Genomic DNA, 22,196 nt, shown 5'->3' with positions numbered 1-22,196 from the left:
TCCGGAACCCCCCCAGGCCCTCTGAGTCAAGGGCCCGGCACCCACCTGCCCTGCTGGGTGCCTCCGCCTCACGAGAGGCCCAGGCCCACGGGTGATGAGCGCTCTCGGGTGGGGCCGCCGTATCCCCGGCTGCGCCTCTCCACGGAGCTCCCCCAGCTTCTCAGTAATCGTTACGGGGTTCAATTACTGTATCTTCAATTGATATGAGCGATCTCGATGGTTCTTAATGTTCCGTATTAAATCTCCCGTGTAAAATATCTTTAATGTTCACATAAAACACCCAGCCATTGCTGGGGACACAGCCACGAGGCCTTGACAGGAACCCGGGGCCGTGCCGTGCGTGGGGGGAGGTGTCCCCGCCCCTGGGCCCCGTGTCAGCCGGGGCGGGAGTCCTCCCCAGATCCTGGGCGACAGCACTTGACAGTGAGAAGTCAGGTGGTAAGGAGATGTGGGGTTGAGTGTCGCTTCTGCTAATCAGTCTCATGTCCCCGTAAGTGTCCCCGGCAGCGCAGGTTTGCAGCAGCTCGTGGCCGCGGCCCCGGGTCCCGGCTCAAAAGCCCAGCTGGGGGTTCAGGGGCCAGCGTCCCCAGGTCGGCGGTGCCCCACTCTCCTGGCTTCTGGAGGCACCTGCGTCCCTTGGCTCGTGGCCACATCTCACGCTGACCTCCTGCCGCCTCCCTGAAAGGACACCTGTGATTCCGTTGGGGCACACCCAGGGGACCCAGGGTCCTCGCCCCATCAGGGCAGCTGCCATCACGACAGCAGGTGGTGAGGACGAGCAGGGGGCCACGCAGGCGCAGCACTCCGTCACCCAGACGGCCCTGCAGGTGGGGAGTGCACCCTCGGGTCACTGCCTTCCCCTCGAGTCGGGGAGTCGGGCGCCCGGGGTTCCCGTCATGCTTCCCCCCACTGTGGGGTACGGGGCCCACGGCCACTGGTTAAGAGCAACCTCCCTCCTGAAATCCTGGGGCCCTTCGTGACCTCAGGGCGGCATCCAGGAGCTCACCCGGGCCTCCAGGCTGTGGCCTTGACCCGGCTCCCCACGTGCTGCCCTGTCACCAGGGCATCCCCACAGCCCCTGCTGTCCCCCTGTGGCCGCGCACACACGGCGCTTCCTTTGGCACACACGCCCCTCACGCCCGCTTCCTATAGGCAAACGCAGCTCTGCCGTCTCCTCCTCCGGGGTGCCCCCCCATTGCCTCCATCCTCTGAAGCTCCCCCCACCTGAGGACTCCCTGTGAGCTGCTGCCCTTGCCCATGGCCGGTCCCCCTGCCCGGAGCAGCTGTCCCACCTTTCCCAGGGGGGCTGCTCCCCGCGGGCGTGGGTGCTGCACAGCAGGGCGTCGAGCCCGTGCGACCACGTTATCTCACGTGTGACCGATGCTCCCTGTCACTCTCCTGTCTTCTTGCCATGCTCGCAGGGTTTATGGCATCGGGAGGGAGAGGGAGAGAGCTGTGCACACCCACGGAGCCGTTGTTCTGACCACATTACAAAAAACAGGGTGGCTGAGTCCTGGGTAAGATAAGGCTCCAGGGAGCAGCCAGGGGACGGGGCGGACACGTGGAAGGGGGCGTCTGGGCTCCTCCAGAACCGCTCTGGGGGCCCCTCGTGCTCTGGGAAATGGGGGTTCAAGTCCAGGCCTCTGGCTCAGCAGCTGCCCGTGGGCAAACGGCCCCGTCCCCAGCGGCCTGGCCTCTCTGTCCTCCCTCCCCGAGGACAGGCCTGCCGCCTGCGTCACTGGAGCTGCGGCGGGGACGGGGGGGGGGGGGGGGGCTGCAGCCACTCACGGGGCAGGAGCTGGGGGGTGAGGGCCAGGGGGGTAGGGGCCGCAGCCCCGCCATGTGGAGGTCACGACACGTGTCCGGGCCACGCGGCTGCTGGGAGAGGACCTGCACCCGCCCTCCCCACACCCACCCCCCTGGGCCGGGGCGCTGTGCTTCCTGCAGGCCGCGGGGGGGCCTCTGGCCTCACGGGGAGGGGAGCATGGCTCGTTCCTCAGCCGGCGCATCCACCACGGCTCTGGTCGGGTCCCGGGGGCAGAGGCAGAGGCAAACCAATGGGGCGTCATGGGCCTTGGAACGTTCCAGGCTAAGCGTCCATAAACCAGGAATAATCGATCTTCTCCAGGCTGCAAGTCACCCAGCAAAACACGACCACATTTATGGCTTCTCTGCCTGATAACCCGCTGTCCTGAGGTCAGCCGGGGGGACTGGGGGAACCTTGGCGTTTCCGGACCTGTGGAGTCAGCGGGGGCGGGGGCGCCCCGAGGCCCGGGGAGGCCGAGGCAGGTCTGCCCCGCTGGTGTCTGTGGGGTGGCGCTGGCCTGTCGGGGCCTTGGGCTCGCAGAGGGCGTGCACCCCTGTCACCGACAGTGTGGCGGGACCCCACTGGGTCACTGCATCCCCAAAAAAGCCAGAACAAGAGAATGGTTGACAGAGGGCGATTTTCCCGCTTCCCCGACCCGCAGGCAGCTCCTGCGGCGGTGGCTGTGGGCTGTGGTTCCGTGGAGACCAGCGAGGGCATCTTTAGGGTGTGCAGACAGTGAGCTGGCCCCCGCTGGAGCCCCGACCCCGCAGGGCTGTCCCCGGTGCCCCCACTTCCACTTGCGGATCCATTCTTGGGGGGACGCATGCGGCTTGGACTTCTCCACCCACAGCCTCCAGCACTGAGCCCTGTTTCTCGGTCTGGGGGGGTCCCCTGCCAGCTGGGTCGGGTCTCGCCTGGACAGCACTTGCCGCCGGGAGGGGCGGGGGCTCCGATCGCGGTTGTTCCCGTCCCTAGCGGCCCGCTGCCCTGTGCACCCACACCTGTGACGCGCCCGACCCCACAGCGCCCCGGGCCACCCCCACCCCGGCAGCCTGGTCAGGACGGTTTGCCGGCTGTGCGGGGACGCTGGCCGGGCAGCCCTGGGACAGGCCAGGGGGCCAGGACTGGACACAGAGGCCCCAGCTCAGTACCCAGATGACCCACGGCCTCTCGTAGGCGGCAGGGCCACCCCCCACGGCCCCACGGCCCACCCCTGTGTTCAGCCGCCAGCCGCCCCCGCGGAGGCCCCACCCTTCCCCTCACCTGCCCCGTCCCCGAGCTGTCACACCCGTGCCCACCTGCTGCCACCCCCACCCTGGTCCCGGGTTCCCTGGGGGCCCCTGGCCTGTCCCTGCTCCCGCCCTGGCCTGTGCCACCCACGCTGGGCCTGGCACCCTGAGGAGCCTCTAACGGCGGCCACCCGGTGCCTGCAAGGGGCTGGGACTGGTCATCCAGGGGACCCGGGCACCACAGGCTGCTGGCTTCGGCCACAGACACCGATGTCATACACCCTGGAGGCTGGCGTCTGGCATCAAGGTCCGTGCCCTTGTCTCTTCTTATGAGGACGCCAGGCAGAGGGGATGAGGCCCCACAGCCCGCACCCCTGTGAGGCCCGCCTCCAGGTGTGGCCACCTTCTGAGCTCCTGGTGGTGACGAGGTCGACGTCTGCATGTGAGGGGACCCAGCTCAGCCCCACGGGCCGCTTCTGTGCTTGAACCACCCCTGCCGCATCCTCCTGGGGGATTGGCCCGCAGCTCCCCTGGGGTACCCCTGAGGACGGGCAGCTCACCACCTGGCACGTTCCTGGGGAGCAGTTTGGGGTTATGCCTGGGGCAGGTAGCAGAGCCGTGACCCGGGCACAGCCCTGTTGCCTCCGTGCACCCGGGTCTCCCTGTTGGTGTCACAGGCTCTGCCGGGAGTCCTGTATTCTCAGCCCCGAGCCGCACGTGCGCCTACCAGCGCGCATCCCTGCCACCCCTGCGACCCCAGGTGCCACGTGGTAGCCTCACGGCACGGACACAGGCTGTCGTTCTTGTTCCTCCTGCAGACCCCCAGCTGGAGCTGAGGGGCCCGACCCCTTGCTTCGGGCAGGAGCCGTGGGTCCATCATTAAGTTACTCAACAAACCTCCACGGCCTCTCCCTGAGGCAGGCCCTTTCCGGGGTAGGGATCTCCCAGGGAATCAGACATGACCCCCAGGAAGGCTCTAAGAGGGGGGCGGCCTTCAGAGCACGATTGGGGCCGGGGTGGGGCAAGGACCCCCCAAGGCCAGGGGCCTCCAAAGGGATAAGCTGAGCACAGGCTCACATCGGGCTCCCTCTGCTCCTTCAGAACCCAGCTGTCCCCAGCCTGTGGCCGGGCGGCAAGGTCGGCAGGACCCGGGGCATGTGGGGGGCTGATCCCCCTCCCCCCAGGCCAGTCGGTGCCTGCAGAACGGAGGCGGCCCCCCCGGGACTACGGGCCATCTGTCCACCCCACACTCGCTCCTGAGAGGCGTCCTTGCGCTCCCCTCCCCTCGCCGGCCGGGGGGCCCGGGGCTCTGGCTTCCCTCCGGGCTGACTTCTCGGCCCTGACCCCTGACACGGGGGGCGGCCCAAAGGGACAGGTTGGCAGTGCAGCAAAGCCCTGGAAATGTAGTTAAACAAATCCTTGCAGAAAGCAGACGCCTCCCACGCCGCTCCCTCCCTCTGGCCTTCTCTAAATAGACCAAAACATGGTAATTTTATGAACAAATCAAGCCATGCATTATACATTTTTATGTTCTTAAGCTAACAAAGTGACTTTGAATCTATAAAAAGCACCAAAAATAAGTATTCCATTTATTTTTGCCTCCTGAATGGCCTCATGCATCGCCTTCCTCCTCGCAGCCCCGGTGGGCTCAGTCCTGCCCTCGCCCGACGGGACCCGGGCCGGCCCTGCCAGGTGACCCCGTGGCCCCTGGGGGCAGTCCTGGCGGGAGAGTCCCCAGCCTCGTCCCGAGGCCACGGAGACCGGGCCACCCTCCGGCCTCGGTCCCTGCCTCCCTATGTGGGTCTTCCCAGTCCCCCCACCCCGACATGCACATGTCCGCGTCCCTGCCCAGCGGGCTCCTCACTTGCCCCCGCACCAGCTGGTGAACTCCTGCACGGCCGTCAGGATCCAGCTCGAGGGCCCGTCCCCCGTGAACGCTGTGGCCGGCGCGCTGACACCTTCCGTCGTCCCTTCCCAAAGCCAAAAGGGCTCCTGGGCTGTCGGAGTGGGAGCCCTCAGGGCTGGGACAAGGTGCAGGGGCGGGGGGGGGGACGGGCGGGGTGGGAGTCAGCACAGGCACCGCAGAGGGAGACTCCCCGGGCATGAGGGGCCGCCCTGGGTCACGGTGGACGAAGGGCCCACGCGGGGCTGGGAGCCCGGCCCGGGCAGCTCGGTGACCTAGCGAGGCCCTGCGTCCTGCTGATGGGTTTTGCCCCCAGGAGCAGGTGCCATTGCCTGGAGCCCCACGCCGCCCCCACGCTGACCTGCAGCCCTGCCCTGGTCCTCCGGTCCTCTGGGCTGCCCTGGAGGAGGGGGCCCCCCAAAGGCCAGCTGCCCCCCTTCCTCCCCGCCAACTGTGTGGCCGTGGGCCTCGGGTGCACACGGGAGCTGTGGCTGCGCGGCGGCAGTGGGGCTCACCTGTGAGTGTGGGCCCCGCTCCAGGTGGCCACCGGCCCCGCCACAGGACATGCAGCTCTTGGCTCCCTCTGTTTCCTGCGTGAAGACGGAGCTGGTGGGATCACCAGGTGCCGCCAAGCCGGCGGCCGTGAGTCCCTCATGCCTGTGTCCCCGAGGGCTTTGACCTCCAGTGGGGAGGCATCCTGGCCAACGGGGGGCATGGGGACGACTGGCAGCGTCTGCAGGGGAGGCCAGGTGGGGCTGCGGCCTGCGTGCGGGGTTACCGGTGGGTCAGGAGGCTGCCGGCGATGCTGACGCCACGTGGGCCCCCAGCACCCTCCCCACCCAGGCCAGGTGCAGGGGTGGGGGGTGCAGGGGGCCCTCTGCTCAGACCGCGCCCCTTAGCCTGTGTGTGTGCATGTGTATGTTTGCACACGCGTGTGAGGCTGCGTGGCTGGGTACCCATGTGCATGTGTGTGAGTGGGGGGGTGCACCGTGTGAATACAGTTCCCGCACGTGTGAACGCGTGGTTCTCTTCCTCGCACCCCCACCCCTGGCTGCCGTCTGAGGGCCCACGTGAGAACACAGCTTCCTCTGTGGCCTCCGCGGGCCACCATGTCCCTCTGGGCGGCAGGAGGGCCCAGAGCCTGACCCCTGCACCTCGGCCTCCCTGGAGGTGAGGCCTGGCCGCCTCTCCTGGAGCAGGGCTGGGGCTGCCTCGGGGTCGCGCTCCTGCTTCCCGGCCCCCGGGGGCCCTGTGTGGGGTTCGGGATGGGGACAGCCAGCAGGGCCCGCGCCACCCCACCCTGCTCTGTGGCCTCACTCAGGTGGGGCCGAGTTCTGCGGGGGCACCAGGAGCCCCAGCCAGGCCCCGCTTCTGCTGACCCTGCTCTGATGTCCCTGGTGCTCACAGCGGCGCGGCCAGCAGGACCTGGCGTCCAGCCCGCTGCACCCTGGGGCCCCGGGCTCCTTCTGGGAAGGAACTTTTGGCTCCTACGGGGCTGCACACACCCTGACCGTCCTTCCAGTCTGGCTGGGGCTCTTGCCCCCGATCCCCCGTCCCCGATGGCTTCTCCCCGTCCCCGGCCTGGCTGGCCCTCCGCCTTCCTCCTCCCTCCCACGGGGCCCCACAGACCCTCTGGCTGTTGGCCCCGAGCAGCCCCTCAGAGGAAGCGGCCGGTCCTGGAGGAGGGCTGCGGATCCTCAAGGGGGCTTCCCTCACGCCTGTGTCCCCGAGGGCTTAGAGCACAGACATGCGGGCCCAAGGCCGCTCCACTCCCAGGAAGGCCAGGGGCCTTGCTCTGTTTGGGACCTGGGGGAGCCTCGTTCACCGGGGGGCGGTTTGCACGTGGAGGGGGGGCCATGGGGCCGTGCATGCTCCTCTCTGCCCCTGTCCTCTGGGCGCCTGGCCTCTCCTCGGGCAGCTGGGGTTTGTCCAGACTCCTCCTGCCAGGCGGGGGCACCAGAGACGCTCCAGGCCCCCGGGCAGCCTCGGGTCCCCAGCAGGGAGGTCCAGGCCCAAACCGGACCAAGCATTAGGCCCTTTGCCGTCCTCGTCTTTCTCGGGCACGTGCCCCCGGCGAGCCCCATGGGGTGATGGGCTGGCGCACGGCTGGGCATCCTGGGTCCTTTACCCGAACACCGGCCAGCACGCCACCTGCCGCCTCCTCTAACTGCGCATCGGCCTGGACCCGTGGTTGAATGAGTGACCGCGTGTTGTACTGAATCGGAGGTGCTGTGAAGGAAGGGGTGGGAGGGCAGGAGACCGCCCCCAGCTCTCCCTGCCCAACGTCGGCCCGGCCTTGCCTCTGCTCAGCCGGCTGCGCTCCAGGCCGCACGTCCTCCCTGGAGACGCCCTTGCAGCAGCCGAGGTGCCTCGGGATGGCCTGTTCCTGGTCCTCTGCCCCAAATCGGTAGGATTCTCCCCACAACTGATCTTACCCGCTAGCTTCCCCCCATGCACATGCAGGGGTGAGGTAACCAAGCAGCCCCTGCCCCCAACAGGCAGGGACCCCCGGCCACCCCGGGGAGCTGCACCCCGAGCCAGCAGGCAGGACAGGAGCCCGCGGAGGCCGGGCCAGGCAGCTGCCAGGAGCGCGGCGGGGGGGGCGAGGCGCCGAAGGACCTACCCGGGTCCAGCACAGTGTGGGCATCGGTGGGTGGGCCCCACCTCCCTCAGTGGCCCTGTGGGCTCGCACCCTAGTGTGATGATGGGGACCCCAGGGCCTGTGATTAATCCTGTGGTCGCTGCCCGTCCCCACTGCTCACGTGGGGACTCTGCTGTCCCTGGAGAAGCGGGACCACTGGAGCTCCCCTGCCCGGCCAGCCTGTGCCCCCAGAGGATCGCTGGACATCCCGGGGTTCAGGGGAGCACAGCTCTATCACCCGTGAAGGGCTGTGGGTGCCCCTCGCCCCACCAGCTTGCTCTTAAGTGTCCTGTGTGCTGGCCCAGGCTGGTCCTGCTGCCCCAGGGACCAGGCCCCCTCGTCTGTGTGGCTCTGGGGCCTGCAGGAGCCACCGTGGACCCGGGAGCCACCATGGACCTGTGGAATCGGAATCCGTGCAGTCTTGGGGTACCCTGGATCAAGGGCACACAGCTTTTGGGAAGCTCCTCACCTTCCAGGGGCATATAGCACTGTGGGCAACTTTGAGTGGACAGTCAAAACTTGGGGTGCAGGGATGCCCAGAAGCTCCCCGCCCTGTACCCCAGGAGGAACTGTCCCATTCCTCTCTCTGGAGAATGTCCCAGTGATGGGCTCACCGGGGCCTGAGGGAAGGTGAACCCCACATCTTGCAGGGTCCAGGCCTCCAGGCAGTGGGGAGCCCAGCAGGGATTTGTGCTCTGCAGGCCTGGCTGCGGGGAGGCTCCCCTCTTGCCCCGCCCCTCCCAGGCCTTCGTGATACTTCTCCACACCTCGGGCTCCTTTCCTCTGCCAGGATGGTGGGTGCGGGCACCCTTGCCCATCTGCACAGCGAGGATGCACCCTTGTCCGGGGTGAGCACAGCAGATCGTCACCACTTTGCATCCCTGTATCTGGAGACGCAGGGGGGCTCCCCCATGTTCATTCTCCCCACCTGCCCTGGGGTGGTGATTCAAGTGACCCCTCTGAGAGTTAGTTATGTATCTGCCATGCGCAGGCTCCGTGAGGGCGACCAGGGGGTGAGGACACAGACCTGCCACACAGAGCCCACACCATGAGGCCACGCAAGGAGGCAGGTGGTGACAGGCTGGGGTCCCAGGAAGGGGCCTCGGGAATTTGATGGAGGAGACAGACGGATGACCCTGCTTGGGTGGCTGGGCTCATACTTCCACCTGCCTCCTGAGGTCAGCCCTGCGGAGGGGGCAGTCACAGAAGAGGCCCTCGCTGGGGAGAGGATGGGGTGGGCTCCAGAAGGCCTGAGGGAGCTTTCAGCGGGGCCAGGGCACAGGGAGCGGGCAGGAGGGCAGGGGACAGGGGACAGATGTCCTTTAGCCTGCTCATGACTCCTGGCTCCTAGGTTTAGGAGAGGGTGGGGAAGGGCACTAAGGTAGAGATAGAGCAGCTTTGAGGCAAGAAACCCTTGCTCTGCCATTACGAGCAATGGGCTTGAGCCCTGGTCCCCGCCCCCCCCCCCCCCCGCTCCCAGTAGCCCCCTTTCCTTATCTGTAAGGAACAACGCCTTGGGGTGTTAGTTGCTCAGGACAGTGGGGAGGTGGCAGTGAGTGAGCCCCCTAGACTCTGGGGACAGAGCCTCCCCGCTCCTTCTTCTCCAGAGGGGAAAGCGGGTGGGGAGGCAGGCAAGCCTTCTGCTTGGAGCAGCAATGGCATTTCTCATCTGTTCATTCATTTGATCATTTATTCACTCATTAATTAATTTATTCAAATATCTTTACTGAACATCTTCTGGCTGCAGTGCTCTAGGTCCTGGGGATGCTCCCTCACTGGGAGGAGAAAGCCGCTGGCTACAATCAAGCTATCAGGGAGGTGCTGGGGGTACACCAATGCGGTTGGGGATGGCAGGTGGGAGCGGCCATGCCACCTGCAGTCTGATGTGGGCACACATGAGCTGAGTCCTGAATCCAGGTCTGTGGGGGTCTGGTGGGCCAGGCAGCAAGTTGGTGTGGCTCTGTTGGAACCCACAGGGGTGATGATGGTGATGGTGATGATGATGGTGATGGGGGTAATGATGGTGATAATGGTGGTGATGATGGTGATGGTGATGATGGTGATGATGATGATGATCGTGATGGTGGTAATGATGGTGATGATGGTGATGGGGATAATGGTGGTATTGGTGGTGATGTGTGTGGTGATGGTAGTGATGATGGTGGTGATGGTGATGACGGTGGTATTGGTGGTGGGGATGATGGTGATGATGGTGATGGTGGGGATGATGGTGATGATGGTGATGATGGTGATGATGGTGATGGTGGGGATGATGGTGATGATGATGGTGATGGTGGTGATGATGGATGTGGTGATGGTGGTGATGGTGGTGATGGGATGATGATGGTGATGATGGTGATGGTGGGGATGATGGTGATGGTGGGGATGATGGTGATGATGGTGATGATGGTGATTATGGTGATGGTAGTGATGGTGGTGATGGTGATGAGGATGATGGTGATGATGATGGTGATGATGATCATGATGGTGCTAATGATGGTGATGATGGTGGTATTGGTGGTGGTGATGTGTGTGGTGATGGTAGTGATGATGGTGGTGATGGTGATGACGGTGGTATTGGTGGTGGGGATGATAGTGATGATGGTGACGGTGTGGATGATGGTGATGATGGTGATGATGGTGATGGTGGGGATGATGGTGATGATGATGGTGATAGTGGTGATGATGGTGATGGTGGGGATGATGATGGTGATGATGGTGATGTTGGGGATGATGGTGATGATGGTGATGGTGGGGATGATGGTGATGATGGTGATGGTGCTGATGATGGTGATGATTGTGATGGTGATGGGGATGATGGTGCTGATGATCGTGATGGTGATGGTGATGGTGGTGATGCAGGGGATGGTAAAAGCTAACAGTTATTGTCCTTAAATAAGCGATGGCTCAAACACCACTATTTATTAACTCATCCAATTCTCACAGTGAGATGGATGCTATTGTCTACCCATATTTCAGATAAAGAGATTGAGGTGTGGCAAGGCACAGTCACTTGCTCAGGATCTCACGGCTGTTAGTGTTGGAGGCAGAGCGTGAACCTGAACCAGTGAACCTGACTTTGGGGTGCCTACTTTTGACCAAAACTTCTGCTGAAACACAGCCGACTCACTTGCCTACAGGCTTGCTCTCCCTGCCCACGCTGCCCTCATTGTTCCTGGGAATGGCTGGATTAATCTCTGTCAAGTTTGCACTTTCCCCCAAAGTTTGAATTAACCTCAACATTAATTTGCTGATCAAGCGCCTGCAGTAGGTCATACAACGTGAGCACCTGTGATATTCTAATGCATTTCCGAGGAAATTATTGTAATGCACTAAATGGGAGATTTAAAGGTTACTTGTTCCCCTGCAATCTATGAACTGTTTTATGAAAAAGTCATAACTGAAATAATTGAAGTGTCAGAAAGGAAAAAAAAAAAAAAGCATGAGAAACCCAATCAACAATTCCCTTATCACTTACCCATCATCCTGATTTTATTTGGTATTTTGGCAACTCACCAATTCTAGGATATTGCTCTGGGCATAGGCAAAGGGGAGGAGGGAGGAATCACAGAATGGCAAATGTCGCAGCTGGGAGCCTCAGTTATCTGTGCTAAGTGTCTGATTTTATCCAGGTAGTGGGTTCCACTGCCTTAGAGGTAGTCAAGCATCCCACGGGGAGCCTTCCAAACTAGGTGCTGTTGAGGGGATTAGTGCATTCTATGGTCGGTGGCCCAGGGGAGACCCAAGGTTCCTTCCGACCTGAGCTCCCAGGACTCTCAGCACTTAGGTCTGGTCCAGAGAAGCAAAGCAACTTCCCCAAGGCCACACAGCAGAGTCACAGCTGGAGTCTGGACATTGGAATGTCTAGTCCTGGCTCTTCCTGAGCTGGTCTCAGGGGAGGGGAGCTGGGAAGAGGGTTCGGCCTCGGGGTCAGATTTGGTGGGTTGGGGACAGACTGGAGACCCATCCTGATTCCTAGTTGGTTTGTGTGTGTGTCTGTTTAAGAGCTTTGAAGAGTTCTCTCTGCAATTCACGGGATGAATAATACATCGAAGGAACATTAAGTGGTGTCAAAGCCAGAAATGAGATTTGGCCAGGAGCCCAGACTCTATCAACAGCCTGGCTTGGCCTGGGGGGCCCAGGGAGCCTGCCGGGGAACCAGGCCTGAGCAGGGCCCATCTGGCAGGGGGGCCCGCCCTCCGAGCCAGCGTTACGGGGCCGTGTGACAGGCGGCCCCCGGCCGCTGCAGTGGTAGCTGGCTCTGCAGGGCCCTCTGGACTCTCAACTCTTCCCCACCGTGCCCGGGCCTCCTAGGCTAGCGGGCGGCAAGCACCACCCCGTGCGGCTCTGTCCGGGGGCCCTCCTACCCCGGGTACCCGGTAGGGTCCCTGAGGCACCGGGTCACACACAGTCTGCATCGGGGCAAGTCGGGACCCAGGCCGGACACTCTGCACTTCCAGCTCCCAGGTGGCCCTGGCCCTGCTGGTCCTCAGAGCTGGGTGAGGAGTCCACGTGTTCTCCTGACTCCGCCGTGTGGGTGGGAGGGCGCGGGCAGGTGGTACAGCCACGAGTGCAAAAGCTTGGTCCAAACAAGACGCCAGGCCCCAAGGGAAGTCGCTTAGGCCGAGCCACATGTCACCGAGCCGAGGCTAACTGCACAGTCTCCCAGCAGGGGGGTCAGGCCAGGCGGTCCGTCATCTGCGCGGTGGACTCTCGATGGCCCCCGAGGGAACCAATCCGCCTTTTTACCTCCTCTGCCTTCCCATTCCCCCTTAGTTGTGTCTAGAAAGTTCTCCTCGTTCAGCTCCCCAGAGCCCCCCTACTAACTGCTGATTGGATGCTCCCCCACCGAATAGATCTTTGATCAAATAAACTTTTAAAATGTTTGCTAGGCCTCAGTGTAGCTTTTCAGAGTTGTCAGAGGCTGGGATTCACCCGCGGAGGTTCTGAGTCTGAGGCTGGGCTTGTCCCGGAAGGAACGGGGTCTGGAGCCGAGAGGTCTGGGTTTAGATTTTGCTTCTGCCTCTTGGTATGTGTCTCAGGCAAGCGACTTAACCTCCCAGGACTGTCCTCTTCTTGCCTGCGAGGCGCGGGTCATACCGGAGGATGGTTTCACGGCGAACTAGGTTAGACTCCCAGGTGGAGCCCCGTGAGGGATGATACGAAAACCAGTAAGAGAAGGTCCCTGAGGACGGCACAGGGAGGCCGGGGCAGCCCAGCTCATTCTTCGGGCTGCATTAGGAAGGGGGCTTGGGCCTCCAACCGGGAGGGTCTGGCCAGGATCCCGAGGTGGGGGGTGAGGAGCTGGTGCCAGGCTGGGGGCCTGGGCAGGGTCTGGTGCTGGGACACCCCCTCCCCCCCCCACATTATGTGCTCTCAGGACACCAGTGGAGGTCTTTCTGTAGGAGAGAGGCGGTTCCAGGTCCTTGTGCTGACTTGGGGGGCTGGGGCCTTGTGCTGACTTGGGGGGTTTGGGGCCTTGTGCTGACTTGGGGGACTAGGGCCTTGTGCTGACTTGGGGGGCTGGGGCCTTGTGCTGACCTTGGGGGGCTTGGGGCCTTGTGCTGACCTGGGGGGCTGGGGCCTTGTGCTGACCTGGGGGGCTTGGGGTCTTGTGCTGACTTGGGGGGCTTGGGGCCTTGTGCTGACCTGGGGGGCTGGGGCCTTGTGCTGACCTGGGGGACTTGGGGCCTTGTGCTGACCTGGGGGGCTTGGGGCCTTGTGCTGACCTGGGGGGCTGGGGCCTTGTGCTGACCTGGGGGGCTTGGGGCCTTGTGCTGACTTGGGGGGCTTGGGGCCTTGTGCTGACTTAGGGGGGTTGGGGCCTTGTGCTGACCTGGGGGACTGGGGCCTTGTGCTGATCTGGGGGGCTGGGGCCTTGTGCTGATCTGGGGGGCTGGGGCCTTGTGCTGACCTGGGGGGCTTGGGGCCTTGTGCTGACTTGGGGAGCTGGGGCCTTGTGCTGACTTGGGGGACTGGGGCCTTGTGCTGACCTGGGGGACTGGGGCCTTGTGCTGATCTGGGGGGCTGGGGCCTTGTGCTGACTTGGGGGACTGGGGCCTTGTGCTGACCTGGGGGGCTTGGGGTCTTGTGCTGACCTGGGGGGCTTGGGGCGAAATCCTCAGGCTCGCTGTCTTCCAGGGTGTTCAGGAGGCTCACATCTGCCCCCAGGGTCTTCACAGAAATGCAGATGGCCTCACATTGTTCCTAAAATGCACTTTTCTTTTACCTGGAATGCTTGTAGCTTGTCTATAAAGGGAAAGACAGGGATTTCCCCAACCCCACCTTCTCCATAAATAAATGGAAACACAATGAAAACTCTGCCTGTGGCTGAGCCTCCGAAGCCTCCAAGCTGGGCCCCCCGGGAAATAACCAGAAAGATGAGGGGACCCTGAGATTTTCTGAATCCAAAGTCAGTCTCTGTGGGGAGGGAGGAGCAGCAGAAGGCTGTGGGGGCCGTCTGTTCGTTCATCACAGGAAGGCCTCAGGTCCACAGCTGGCTCCTCCGAGGGGCTGCCCCCCTCCATGGTCCATCATCCCCAGACCGCGGCCTCCACAAGGCAGGACTGGGCCCTGTTCGCTGCTGCGTCCCCGGGCCTGGAAGACAGCAGCATGGAGTGTGGCTGGGGGACCTCCCCGTGGAGGGAGGGAACGCGGGTGCGAGTTCTGGCTGCGGGGACGGGAGCCTGCAGTCAGACCCCTCCGCCTCCACCAGCCCCAGGCTGCGCCCCTGCACCTGCTCCTCCCTCAGGTCAAGGTCAGCACCCACGGAGCAGCGGCCCCATGCCAGCCGCCCCCAGGGCCCCTTCCCGGTGCTGTCTGCCCCAGCCCCCCCCCCCCTTCGCCGACCCATGACAATCCCTCAAGGCAGGGCACCGCCAGGTGCGGCTGGCCCAGGCTGTGGGGCAGGTAAGGGGGACGGGAAGGCCCCTGTCCTCACCAACCCCTTGTTGGACTCAGGACCTGGCCCCAGCCTGGGAACAGCTGCTAAGCTGTGGGCATGAGGGTAGGTGAGCCAGACAGTCCCAACCAAGTTCAGTGGCTCAGGTCTATGAGGAAGCCAGGATGGGACCACTAGGGTGGGGTGGCCTGGGCGGAGCCCCTAGGGTGGGGCCACCGGGATGGCGCCTCCAGGATGGAGTCCTCCAGGGGAGACCGCTCTGCCCACAGTCCTGCTTCCTCCCCTGCCGGGCCAGCTGGCCCCTCAAGGCCTGCATCTGAGCCGTCCTGGTTCTGCTGAAACCTGCTGTGCGACTGCGGTGCTGTCCCTTCCCCTTTTCCAGGTGAGATGGAGGTTCAGGGAGGTGAGGAAATGGCTGGGGCATCATCCTTGGGAGCGGAACAGGCATGACCCCCGGGCAGTGGCAGGCGGGCAGTGAGGGTCTCTGCAGACGCTGCTGAGAACGGGGCCGGGGCGCAGGGAGAGCAAGGAGGCCAGCGACCAGGGCTGCGGGCACCCACCCCAGCCCACTCCAGAATCTGAATTTGAATCTGGCCACGGCCTGGGAGCTGAGCTGAGTCAACACCTCAGGGTGTCAGCTCTTCCAGTTCTAGAACGAGGCAGAGTGTGGGTGACCGGTTGCCGTGTGACGACTTACCCCACAGCACAGGGGCTTATGGTCCCCGGGTGTCCGAGGGCCAGGAATCCAGGCGCGGCCTGGCTGGGCCCTCAGCTGTCTGCTGTCGGCAGGCAGGGCTGTGGTCTCATCCGAGAGGGACCTGGGGGGGTGGTTGGCATCCAGCCCCCGTGGGGGGTCGTTGGGGGCTCACTCCCTTGTCCCACAGCCCGACGGGGAGAGAGCACACACAGGAACCAGTCTCAGAAGTGAGGTCTCATGGCTTCCACCCACCCCATTCCCTCGAATCGAGTCATGAGTCATGCAGTCGGGCCACAGAGAGGGGAGGGAGCGACACGGGGGCACAGGTCCCAGGAGGTGGGGTGCCGGGGGCTCCTGTAGGGGACCCACCACGGCAGGGGAACCTGCCTGCAGGGCAGCCCGGTGACTCCGAAACTGGGCACCGGTTTCTGACCTTGCCGGGCGCCCGGCAGGAGGGCAGGAGCGAGAGGAGCCCTGCCCGCAGCGCAACTGGGCTCTCAACGGTGATGCCTCCCATGGCCCGGGCGGGGTCTCCCTGGCATTAGGGGACACGGCACGAAGGAGAGGTGGCCCCTGGCCTAGGGGATCCCACAATTAAACACGGTGCTTGGACGGGGAGGCGAGGCAGAGGAGGCGAGCGTGACGCGGCGGCGCGGCGGGCGTGGGCCCGAGCACCCAGGGGGCCGCGCTGCTGTCGGAGCCCGGCCGCCGCGTCCAGGCTCAGTCGGGCGATTAACCCCACGCTCAGAGCTACCGAGCCGTGAATTGCGCGCAGCCAGAGTGTGCGCCGCCTTTAAATAAGCCTTATATAACGAGGACGCGAGCAGCTGACTCTCCGCACACAGACCTCTTTTAAAATAGATTGCTTGTCTTTATATAGCCGGGTGCTGCTTTCTTCTGGCTCTGCGTCTTACAGAGGCGCCGATGTAGGTCAGATATCGCCTGGCGAGGACTAATTAATCTATAATTGTATTGAAAGAAGGAAACACAACAAGTAAGCACTCGGCGTGCTCAGCGGGCCCGGGAACCAGCATCCCGGGAAGGACCCGCCCGGCCTCCGCGCGCCCCGGGCCCGGCTCTGACGGCGGCTGGCGGCCTGCCCAGGCTCGGGGTCCGGCTCCGGCCTTCGGCCCGCGTCCTGAGCTGCTGCCCCAGCCCTGCAGGGTGGTCGCCCCGGGGTCCGCTGTGACCAGAGGCCTGGCCCCTCAGCAGCACTGGCTCCCTGCTCCTGCGGCCCCGCGTGCCGCCCTCTGCTCCGCCCCACTTCCAGCCAGGCCTCCCTCCAGGACTGTCCTGCCAGGGACTCAGGAGCCTGCCCGGACTCCCCCTGCACTGGGTCTGTTTGCAGAGCCTGTGGGTTGGGTTGTGTCTTCACAGGAGACCCAGAGGCAGCCCCTCCTCCCCTGCCCCGTCCACGCTGTGCACACGGCCATCAGCACCTGCGTAGCCTCCTGGCACCCCTGCTCCCCACTCAGTCCGTTGCCATCAGAGCCCCGCGGGGTCTGGTCAGCACCTCCATCAGCTCACGTCCATCCAAAGCTCTCCAGCGGCCCCCCAGGTCCCGGCAGAGCCGTGGGAAGCCCTACGAGCCAGCCTGGGCCCCTCTCCTGGCCCCCTGCTGTCCTGCCACACGCTGGGCTCTGGCGCTTTCACAGGTAGGGGACACCGGGCTGTGGAATGAGGGGCACAGCCCCTTTCTTGCTGAGTGCTGCCAGCTGAAGGCCCCTCCCTGCTTCTCCCCAGAGTCACTCTCCTGGGAAGCAGTTGGGACAGTAATGGGTGGTGGCTTGGGGAGTTCGAGGATGCTCCCCGGGGGATGCGGGTCAGCGAGGACCTAGAGCCTCCATTACTGCTCAGAGCACAGGTGGGTCCGGCTGGACCTGGGGGCGCAGGACGATGGCAGGGCAGTCACGTGCCGGGACCCAAGTCAGTGGCTCGGGGGACGGGGGGGTCCCTGGGATCCACCTGAGGCCCCAGGTCCCGGGAACTCTAACCAAATGCAGTGCCGGCGTCTGAAAGGGGTCCCTGCTCGCTCATGGGACGGTCCCTGCGATCTTCCTGCAGTGCCCAGGCTCCGGGCTGTGGCTGGCCTCAGGCCCTGACACCTGTGCAGGTGCTCAGGGGAACCTACCCCTGCTCCCCGAAACCCAGGCCAAGAGCCCCAGGACCACGCAGCTGCCCAAGCCCCGGCGCTCCCACGGGAGGTGGGCTGCGTCCTCCTCTTCCCGGGACCATGACCCTGGGAGAAGCCCCGCTTCTGCAGACTCACAGCAGCTGCGATGCTCAGAAAAGATGCCATGTCACCATCACGGGACTGAGGACCCCTCCCTGGGCATCTGTCTGGTGCCCAAAGCATCACGTTAGACACGGCTGTTTGTGGGAGGGGGTTCCCGAAGCCCTGCGGGGGGCGGGGGCCGCACGGCAGGGTGAGCCGGTGGCCGGTGAGGTCTTGGGGTCCCGCCTCACCTCACACCCGGGGCAGAGAGCCCAGCATCCCAGGGAAGCGGCGGGGGAGCTGGTGTCTGTGCTCTGGGGCGGCCGCTGGGTCGGGTGGGCTGATGCCATTCTGCTTGTTTGAATGGGACACGGTGCTCCTGTTGCGACAGCAGGCCCTGCAAGAGTGGGCTTCAGTTCAGGACCCGGAGTGTTCCTCAGCTGCATGCTTGGCCCCCCAGCCCCTGTGAGCTGCTCCCCTGGCCGAGTGGGGCTGACTCGTCCACCTCCCGGGCTGGGGGGCTGAGGGAGCCCCCGCCTGGCGCCCCCGGGGCCGCCCCGGCCTGCCCGTCGTGTCCCTGTCCCGTCCCTGTCCCCGGGAGCCCCTCTCCTGCCCCTGGTGGGCCGGCCCCTCTCGCCGCCTCCCCCTGCTCCTGCCAAACCAGGAGCCTGCATGCAGCACGGGTCGGCTCCTCCCTGGTGCTTTGTTCTGTTCACTGTCGAGCAAATGTCAAGGAAGAATTTAAATGAGGGGCAAGTCTCAAAGGTTGTGTTTCTGGCGGTGTTTCAGGACACTTGTAATGAGGGGCACAGCCAAGGCCTGTCCCGGGCTCTAGAGGCAAAGGCAGACGAGATGGAGCCTGTGCCTCGTGTCGCGGGGACCGAGGGTTGGTGGACGGGCTGCGCCTGTGGTGTCTGCTGGGTCCCCCCTGGTGGCCGGCGACCAGCCAGGCTGCCCCTCTGAGCTCCGGAACCGGGAGTGAGGTCCGACTGAGGCAGCTGGCCCCACCTGGCTCGGCCCCAACGGTCGCCCCGGCCTGTCCCTGCCCTCGCTGACCCCTCCGAGTGGGTCCCGTCACTCCACTCTGGGCTGTGCTGTCCAGCCTCGGGGCACTGCACTCCCCTTCTCCATCCTGCAGGACACCCCCGCACTCACTGTTTGGGGTTGGTGGGGTGGTCAGTGCCCCGATCCTGCCCAGGACCCCGGCACTGAGACCAGCCAGAGAAAACCCCGGGTCCTGAGTCCCTAGGCGCAGAGGCTGGGAGCAGGACATAGACAGTCAGCGTCGATACTCACCAGCTCAGCTTGGCGTGTGTGACCTTGTGAGTCCTTACATCCCATGGGGCGGCCCTGACAGTCATCCCCACCTGACACGCCTAGGGGCCTGGTCTAAGGCCACAGGAGAGGGCAGGCAGGATAGGTGATCACAGCACGGCAGCGGGGAGCCCTTCCAGTCCGTCTGCGGCCTGAGGGCTGGCTGGGGAGGTTCCCGTATGCAGCTGGAGCTCCATTAATGCTCCTGGACTGAAGCCTCTTCCCAGGCTTCTCCACAGATACCAGGGCCCACGGTTCTGGAAGCCGCGGGGCGGGGGGAGCTGGTCGTCCCAGCCTGAGGCTCTCGCCCAGTGACGTGCGGGGCAGGGCATTCGTGGCATCCCTCCAGCCAGCGAGGAGAAGGCTGTGACCCCGATTTACAGATGACACCAGAGCCTGGGCCACTTCGGGGAGGGCAGTGCCGTCCTTGCTGGGCAAGGGCGCCGGTGAGCGATGGGGAGGGGGCTGGGCGCAGCCTGGAGTGGGTGGCCGCCCTCCAGCTGCTGGGTGACCTTGGGGGGCCCTCAGCCTCTCAGAGTCTGTTTGTAAAGAGGGGATGAGGCTCCGTGGTCAATGGAGAGCAAACTGGGGACCCCCGTGTGTGGTCACCAGGCCCAGAGCCACTCCCTGACTGCACTCCTACCTCTGCCTGCCTGTCCCCTGTCCCCATGGCACTGCCCCAACTTGGGGACCGGGTCACTACCCGGATGCATTTTGGAGCTGGCCGCGTCAGGGATCTCGCTCTGTTCCAAGCGTCTACCCTTCCAGTCACTGCACAAAACGTTAAGACAAATGCATGAGCAGCCCCACGGGGACCACTGCCCGCGGCATGCGGGTGGTGTTGAACCTCTTCACGTGCCCCTGCGGGGGGCAGAGGGGGTGCAGCACCCAGCCTCCAGCCTGGCCCAGCCGGCCTCCCGCGCCTGGTGACCTCTGCATCCGCGGGGGCTGCTTCCCACTGTCTCTGCTGGTCCCCAGGGGCCTCTGCCCACGGGGGTGTCCGGGACTGAACTGCATCCCCCCACATTCATGTTGGGGTCCTAACAGGGTCCTCACAGATGAGTAATCAGTTATGAGGTCACATTGGAGCAGGGGTCCCCAATCCCAGAGGGACAGGGGGCTTTATTAGAGGGGACACTTGGGGGGGCCTGAGGGGCTCCGTCTGTGAAGTGTCTGCCCTCGGCTCAGGTCATGATCTCAGGGTCCTGGGATCGCGCCCCGTGTCGGGCTCCCTGTTCCTCGGGGAGCCTGCTTCTCCCTCTGGCCCTCACCTCACTTCTCTTCTGCTCTCTCTCACTCTCTCTCGAATAAATAAATAAAATCTTTTAAAGAAATAAAAGGCACACTGTGTAGCTGTGCTCCCAGGGAGGACGCTGTAGGAGCCCCGAGATGGGGAGGCTTCTGCAAGGCCACAGGTGCGGCGGGAGCCGGGGAGGGTCCCCCCCACAGTGACGCTAGAGGCCCCAGAAGGACCCAGCCCCGCCGACTCCTGATCAGGGACCCCGGCCTCCAGCCTCCGTCTCCTGCCCGAGCCGCCGGGCCTGGGTGGCATCTGTTCAGGCTCCCAGGAGCGCCACACTGAGCGGGCCCCGGGCCCCGGGGGGAAGGACTGCAGGAGGGGAAGCCTCGGGGGAGGCTGGCACCCAGAACCCGCGCTCCCGCCAGGGAGGTCCTTACTCCCTGGGGCCCGTCCTGGGCAGCAGAGGTAAACTGAGGCAGCATCCTTGGTGGTGGGGGGTGAGGAGCAGCCCCCAGGACAGTCCGGCTCCCCGTCCCCGTGGCATGCAGTGACCCCAGTGCCCGGATGCCCCCGTCTCGGGGTTGTGCGTACCCCTGCCCCGGGGCCTGCGGACACTCCCTCTGGGGGTCTGCACTTCCATACTCCTGGGCGCATTGAGCCTTTGGTCTCGTGGTCACTGAATCCATTCTGTGCCAGAACGACGGACGGAGACGACGTCCGCGGGGCCGTCCCGGGGCCAGATTTCCTGTCCTGCGCCTCCGCCAGCAGCGCTCAGCCCGAAACACGAATTTCCTTGTTCCGGGGACTGGTTCGCACACAGCAGAGGAAGAGCGAGCGTCCTTGCCTCCCGGGCCTCATTATTCCCCATAGAAATTCCGATCAGGGATCCGGGCAGTGTCCCCACCGCCTGCTCATCCATCGGTGCGCTCACGTACTGATTATTAATTCTTTTATAAATAACTTGATCTTCATCACGGCCGCAGATCATTTCGGATAACGGGTACATTATTTAGATGTCGGCGGCTCTGAGCTAATTGCAGCGGCCCCAAGGGCCTGCACCCTCCTGCCTGGTTCAAGGTGGCAGCGGCCGCTTGAGGCCCTGCCCCTCCTGCTGTCCCCCAGATCCCTGCCCCATCCGTCACCCACTGGGTGGCCTGCTGGCACCGTGCAGCAGGTGGGCACTGGGTGGGGCGGGGGCGAGGACAGCTCCGACACTCCTCGGACGCGGGTGTCCTCTTGCTCCGGGGACAGCCGTCTGTGTGCTCAGGGGAGCGCGGCCTGCAGGTTGGCTGTGGTTTCCGCCAAGGCCTGCGGGGGAGGGGACTCGCACTGTCACCAGCCTGGGTGTCCGCGCTAATTTTAAAATGAAATTAATTCATTTTAAAATTGAATAAAAAGGGGGGTGGGGGACAAGCGAGGTGCACACCCGGGTTCCACCCTGGCCGTCGCAGGCCTGCTCCCCGCCAGCTTCTCCTTTGTCATCCTCTACTGTGAGCCACGGCCACGGCCCCCGTGTCAGTCCTCTGGGCGCTGTGACAAAGCACCAGGGGGTGGGGGAGCCTCACACCTCAGAAACTACTACCGTCTCAGGGCTCTGGAGCCTTGGCCCCAAGGGCAGGCTGCGGCAGGGCTGGTCCCTCTGAGCCTCCCTCCTGGGCGTGTGGACGCGTCTCCACCCCGTGTCCTCACTTGGGCGTCCCCCTGGGCCTGCGTGTGTCCTGGTCCCCTTTCATGGGGACAGCGGCCCGCTCGGATCGGGGTCCCTGGAGTCCCCGTGTGCCTTCATCGCTTCCGCAAGGCCCATGTCCAGACACGGCCACCCCCGCCCCCCGACCTGTTGGCCTGAGCCCCGGGGTTTGGAGACGTGGGGGGGACACAGGTGATGCACAGCAGAGCCACCACGGGGGCCACACGGAGAGGCCTCGGGTGGCGAGCAGCTGTAAGCTTCGGAGGGAAGACCTGCCAGCGTCTGTGCTCCTTCCAGTCCCAGGAGCCTGGAGCCTCTGGGGACCCGACCGGGTGGCTGCTGCTTGGCCTCTGCCTCCGGATTTCTCATGCATCGCCAGCCCTTTGACCAGCTGGTTTTGGGGACCATGTGGACGGAAGATTAGCAGCCCCTCCCCACCCGGTCAGTCCCCCTGGGGGGCGGGGCATGGTCGTCGGGGGGAGCAGGGACCCCGAGGGGTAACGCAGTGGGGCTCCTGCCTCTAGGGCTTCACGGTTGTGGGTAGATGCTCCCGGGGGAGGGG

At 64.4% G+C, this 22,196-nt stretch overlaps 1 long non-coding RNA gene across 1 annotated transcript; it reads right to left on the bottom strand.

Moving 5' to 3' along the window:
• Positions 1 to 16,038: 16,038 nt before the first annotated feature.
• On the bottom strand, positions 16,039 to 19,698 carry LOC111098458. The gene is made up of 3 exons (XR_005368340.1): positions 18,690 to 19,698; positions 17,645 to 17,790; positions 16,039 to 16,139 (listed from the first exon to the last, which is right to left on the bottom strand). It is a non-coding gene; the product is annotated as an uncharacterized LOC111098458 (long non-coding RNA).
• Positions 19,699 to 22,196: the final 2,498 nt, after the last annotated feature.

The sequence above is a fragment of the Canis lupus genome, chromosome 13, assembly GCF_011100685.1.
Source record: "Canis lupus familiaris isolate Mischka breed German Shepherd chromosome 13, alternate assembly UU_Cfam_GSD_1.0, whole genome shotgun sequence".
Taxonomy (NCBI): domain Eukaryota; kingdom Metazoa; phylum Chordata; class Mammalia; order Carnivora; family Canidae; genus Canis; species Canis lupus.
The sequence above is the reverse complement of the archived record's forward strand: the minus strand, read 5'-3'. Positions and strand labels throughout refer to the sequence as shown.